Genomic DNA, 6,356 nt, shown 5'->3' with positions numbered 1-6,356 from the left:
GAGCGTTTCTCGAGCTAACGGGCGGCTTGCTGGGGAAATTCGCGAAATCGACTTATGACTGATACTAAATCGAGTAACGTGCAAGTCCGTTCGGTGCGTGACGACCTCGGTTGTCATTAAAATCGCGAAGATCAATTACTTGATCCGAGGGGTATGATCGTTCGGTATAATTTCAGAATCATTCGTCAAGTCGTTTCGTGGTCCAACGGAATCACCCGCAATCCACCACTAGGACAGTGGTGAACTGACCCCTAACTATCCTTGGACCGGCCAACAGTGGCTCAAAATATCACTTACGCGATTTAATGGTCGAAATCCATTCACGATCGAATTTTCTTTAGTCGCGCGAATTTAATTCCCCTATTAGCCTTTCCCTAATGGTTAGCATTCCCAGGAATGATCAGTACCGGGCGAGAACTTACTACAAGCACATTTCATAAAACTCAGTTATTTCATAATTTCCAATTGGCGGAAATTTCGGAATGTCACAATCTTCCCCTCTTATAAAATTTCGTCCTCGAAATTTACAATCTTACCACTACTAAAAATTTACAATTCTTACCGCTATTCAAACAACTGGGGGTACTGACGTTGCATCATTTCTTCGCTTTCCCAGGTTGCGCCTTCAGTCCCGTGGTGCTCCCAGATAACCTTGACCATTGGGATCGTCTTATTTCTCAGAACCCGTTCTTTCCGATCTTCAATCCTGATCGGTCTCTCGACGTACGATACTTTATCATCCACTTCTATTTCTTCGTAATTCAACACATGCGTCGGGTCCGGTTCATATTTCCTCAACATTGATACGTGAAACACGTTATGCACCTGCGACATATTCGGCGGTAACGCAAGGCGATACGCCAGATCTCCAATTCTTTCTAGCACTTCAAAGGGTCCCACATATCTCGGACTCAACTTCCCCTTCTTACCAAACCGGGACAATCCTCGCATGGGCGACACTTTTAGAAATACGTGATCCCCTACTTGGAATTCCAGAGGTCTTCGCCTTCTGTCTGCGTAACTCTTTTAACGGCTCTGCGTTGTCTTCAGCCTTTCACGAATGATCTTAACTGCCTCGATCGACTGCTCAACCAACTCCGGCCCTGTTATAGCTCGTTCTCCTACTTCGTCCCAACACACGGGTGTTCTACAGGCACGGCCATATAGCGCTTCAAAAGGCGCCATTCCAATGCTCTGCTGGAAGCTGTTATTGTAAGCAAACTCCACTAAGGGCAGTTGCTCGTCCCATTTACCTTGAAAATCCAGCACACATGCCCTGAGCATATCCTCTAGTGTCAGAATCGTCCTCTCAGACTGGCCATCTGTCTGAGGATGATAAGCTGTACCGAAGTGCAACTTGGATCCTAACGCCATCTGCGGACTTTTCCAAAAATTGGCGGTAAACCTAGGATCACGATCCGATGTTATAGACACTGGTATCCCATGCAGGCGAACTGTCTGCTGCACGTACAACTCTGCATACCGTTCTAACGCGAAATCCTTTCGCACTGCCAAAAAGTGTGCCGACTTAGTTAATCTGTCGACAATCACCCAAATGGTGTCATGACCTCTTTGACTTTTCGGCAATCCCGACACAAAATCCATGGTTATATGCTCCCATTTCCACTCTGGGATTTCCAACGGTCGCAACAATCCTCCAGGTTTACAATGTTGCGCTTTCACCTGCTGGCATGTTAGATACTTAGCCACGTGCTTCGCAATATCCGACTTCATACCGTTCCACCAATAATATTGCCTCAAATTCCTGTACATTTTAGTACTGCCTGGGTGGATACTATATTGACTGCGATGCGCTTCGGACAAAATTTCTTCCTTAACTCCCGCATCATCTGGCACACATAACCTCCCACGAAATTTCAATACCCCGTCCTCGGATACCTTAAAATCCGGCTTTCTCTTAGTAACATCCATCTCAATAACCTTCTGTATCTCTGGGTCCGTAGACTGCAAAGCTTTAACTTTAACCTGGATCTCTGGCTCAATCTTTAACGTAGCTAACAGACTCGAGACTTGACTTATTTCAAACTTGAACTCCGAGTCTCGCACATTCTCCAGTAGGATCCACTCCTCGACCATTAAATGCGCGATGCTTGATTTTCGGCTCAACGCATCCGCAACTCGGTTTGCCTTTCCAGGGTGATATAGAATATCACAATCATAATTTTTCAATAATTCCATCCAACGTCGTTGCCTCATATTCAACTCTTTCTGCGAAAATCAATACTTGAGGCTTTGATGGTCAGTATAGATCTGAAATCTTTCTCCGCATAAATAATGTCGCCAAATCTTCAGGGCTAACACTATTGCGGCTAACTCCAAGTCATACGTCGGATAATTCAATTCATGTGGCCTCAACTGCCTGGATGCATATGCTACCACTCGCCCATGTTGCATCAACACACACTCTAATCCTTTCAACGACGCGTCACTATATATTTCATATCCTCCCGGTCCTAATGGAATCGTCAACACTGGTGCCGTTGTCAACCTCCGCTTCAACTCCTGAAAACTTCCTTCACACTGATCTGTCCATTCAAATCTATTCTCCTTCTTCAATAATTAAGTCAACGGCATTGCTATTGCCGAAAATCCTTCCACAAAGCGACGGTAATATCCAGCCAGACCCAGAAAACTCTGAACTTCTGTTACCGTTGTCGGTCTAGGCCACTTTGTCACAGCCTCAATCTTCGACGGATCCACAGAAATTCCTTCTCCGGAAATTACATGACCGAGAAACGCTACTCGACTAAGCCAAAATTCGCACTTGCTAAACTTAGCGTACATTACGCTCTTCCTCAAAGTTTGCAACACTCTATGCAGATGAAATTCGTGCTCCTCCCGGCTTTTCGAGTACACCAGTATATCGTCGATAAAGACAATCACAAACTGATCTAAGAATTCCTTAAATACCCGATTCATTAAATCCATAAAGGCAGCAGGGGCGTTCGTTAATCCGAACGGCATCACCATAAATTCATAATGTCCATATCTCGTCCTAAATGCCGTCTTTAGTACATCTTCCTTCCTAATTCTCAACTGATGATACCCCGTTCTCAAATCAATTTTTGAGAATACCGAAGCCCCTTGTAACTGATCAAACAAATCGTCAATCCTTGGCAAATGATACTTATTTTTAACTGTCACTTGATTCAGCTGCCTGTAGTCTATACACAACCTTAATGACCCATCTTTCTTCCTTACAAATAAAACTGGCGCTCCCCACGGAGACGCACTGGGACGAATAAACCCCTTATCTAACAACTCTTGCATCTGCACCTTTAATTCCTTTAACTCAGATAGCGACATTCTATAAGGTGCCTTCGAGATTGACTCAGTTTCAGGTGCCAACTCGATTACAAACTCTACTTCCCTTTCCGGCGGTAATCCCGGTAATTCTTGAGGAAACACATCGGGATAATCACACACTACCGCTATATCCTCAAGTCTCGGCTCTTCAGCCGTCGAATCCACTAGCACAGCTAGAAATCCTTGACATCCTTCATTCAACAATTTCGCCATTTCCACCGAGGATATCAACGGGATCGAGGGTCCTCCTCGACTTCGTACAAATTCAAATTCCGGATGTCCAACAGGATTAAATTGGATCACCCTGCTATTGCAATCCATTACAGCCCTCTGCTTAGACAACCAATCCATCCCTACTATCACGTCAAAATCATACATATCTAGAACTACCAAATCAATCAATTCTTCCATATTCCCAACCACAATCTTACAGTTTGGACAACCCAGAGATATCAACATCTTATCGTTTAAAGGAGTCGTCACACATAGCACAACATCAAGCAATTGCGGTTCTATTCCAACTAACTCCATAAACTGTTTCGATATAAAGGAATGCGACGCTCCAGGATCAAATAAAGCATACACAGCATGGTTGCACAGAGAAATCGTACCTGTGACAACCCCTGGTGCGTTCTCAGCCTCTTGTCTGGCCATCGCATATACTCGTCCTTGCGCTTGAGGCCTATTCTGATTCAGATTCGCTGTCTGGGCCACTCCAGTTTGATTCTCATTCCGAGGTGGCGGCAAAGCAAGCGGTCTATTCTGCCTGGAATTGGGGCAATTCTTTATATGATGCCCAAATCCTCCACATCCAAAGCAAGCTCCACCCCTGGTTGGACAAGGCCCGTTTCCATGTCGACCTCCACAAATCCTACACGGACCATTCCCAATTCGGATTGGCTTTCCAATATTCCTTTTAGCTGGTGGAGTAAAACGCCTATTATCCACCATCGGCCTCTTTCCCGGATTACGATTATTCCAACCCTGGACAAACTGGACAAACTTCGATCCAGATGCGGCGGCTCTATCCATCTGATCCCGCTCAAGAATTTAGGCCCTATCAAATATCTGCTCATACGTTCCCAGATTTACTAGTAGCAACTGGCTACGGATGTCCGCTCTCAATCCATCTAGAAATCTTCGCGCCTTATCCTCAGGGTGTTCCACCATTCTCAGCGCGAACTTAGACAATCTCGCGAATTCCGCCTCGTACTGATCTACCGTCATCTGACCTTGGCGGAGTCTCATAAATTCCGCGAGTTTTCTTTCTCTGGCACTAGCTGAAAAGTATTTCTCATAAAAACTCTCGGTAAAAACAGCCCAAGTCTTGGCTGTACCTTCAGGAAAAATCCTATCCCTGGTGGCTTTCCACCAATCGTTAGCATTATCCTGCAGTTGATATACTGCTAAGGTCACCTTCTCATGATCGTTACATTCCAAAACCTCAAAAGCTTTCTCAAGCTCCTCTACCCATCGAGGTGCAGCCTCCGGGTCACCTTTCCCAGAAAACTTGGGTGGTTTCAACTTTATGAATTGTTCTACCAGCTGGTGCATAGGTCTATTCGCAACCACTTGCCCCTGACCTTGGTTCTCATTAGCAACAGCAACAGCCTCGACGACTTGGGCAACCGGAGCAGCTCGCTCCTGAGTCTGCCGTTCTATTATATCACCAATCCGTTCCAACGTTCTCATTACAGCTTCCATTCTCGGGTCCACAACAGGTCTAACTTCTATTCCGGGGTTTGCTGCTACTCCAGCATCAACTCCTAAATTTTCCATCGCTCCAGCACCCATTCCAAGATCCTCTACAGCTCTAGCTCGAGCGCGTCCTCTACCCCTGGATCCTCTACCAGCGCCCCTTCTTGGGACTCTTCCTACTCCTCTTCCTTCGCTGCTCATCGTCACGATTCTACCACTCTATTACCTGCTATAATTCCATTCAGGAATTAGCAGTCTAAACCAACTAGCTCAATCCAATTCTAAGCAACGAATTAACACATCCGTTTACCCAACAAGCAATTCCCCACTACAAATCACGAAATCACCATCATCAAAGTCTGAACACTTACCTCAAGTCCAGACGCGCCTGCAATTCAATTACCACACACAATCGACTTACACAAACAATCACAACAACCAATCTGGAGGCACGTATAGCTCACTCTACCATACACCCCACTAAGATCTCCCCAATTACTACCCCAAGGTTTCCGCTCCTTATCACTCCAAGTTTCGACCAATTCTAGATCGAGCTAACTTTGCTCTGATACCAATTGAAACAGTGATGTCACGCCCCGAACTCCCGTCGAGCCCGTGACATCCCGCCTCCGGTCGAATAGTTGCGACGTCCCAGGTTATCGCCGACCTCAACTAAACATCAGAGATTTAATCGCGCAAACGAAAACCATAAAACACCCGGACAAACTTAAACTGGGGAGAATTGGGAGAATATACATTTCCATTTCTTGTTCAACTTGTTCCACCATATATACAATAAAACAAACCTCTGTCTACCAGTGCACACTTTACTGAAACTACCAAAATCAAAAAGGAGTCGATGACCTAACGTTCAACCTAAAAAACGGTTCTCATCCAAGGCAAGCTTTCCCACTTCTACAAACACGGTTGTCGTGTGTCTTATCCAGGTCATCCCGTCACCCATCGGAAACTCAGCTACCTCATACTCCGTATGCACTGGTACTCCAAAACGTACTGGTGGCGGTGGTGGAGGGTTCATCGCTCAGGACGGGGTTCTGAAAATTGTTGGTTTACACAACCATGAGATTATATCTCAGCAAGTACACCCCTAAACCCAACCTAGGCTATCACGTACCTCCAGACAATTACAAAGCACATTCACACGCTCCAAATCTTCAAAAAACATGCATATTACACACAATCACACACATATGCAATTTCCCCACGTAGTGCGTTCCTTTCATTCTCATCATCACTTTCCACATTCCTCGCCAGTGACCCGCGTAGACGTACACGCCTCAGGTACACTGTGACCATTCACCACATCCGGC

The 6,356-nt window shown here is 45.6% G+C and overlaps 1 pseudogene; it reads right to left on the bottom strand.

Moving 5' to 3' along the window:
- Positions 1-1,026: 1,026 nt before the first annotated feature.
- Positions 1,027-5,106, bottom strand: LOC130140582 (uncharacterized; annotated as a pseudogene).
- Positions 5,107-6,356: the final 1,250 nt, after the last annotated feature.

Source organism: Syzygium oleosum, unplaced genomic scaffold, assembly GCF_021117445.2.
Source record: "Syzygium oleosum isolate NSW1041296 unplaced genomic scaffold, Sole_v2.1 Sole_v2.01, whole genome shotgun sequence".
Classification (NCBI taxonomy): Eukaryota; Viridiplantae; Streptophyta; class Magnoliopsida; order Myrtales; family Myrtaceae; genus Syzygium; species Syzygium oleosum.
This window is presented reverse-complemented; position numbering and strand designations above follow the sequence as displayed.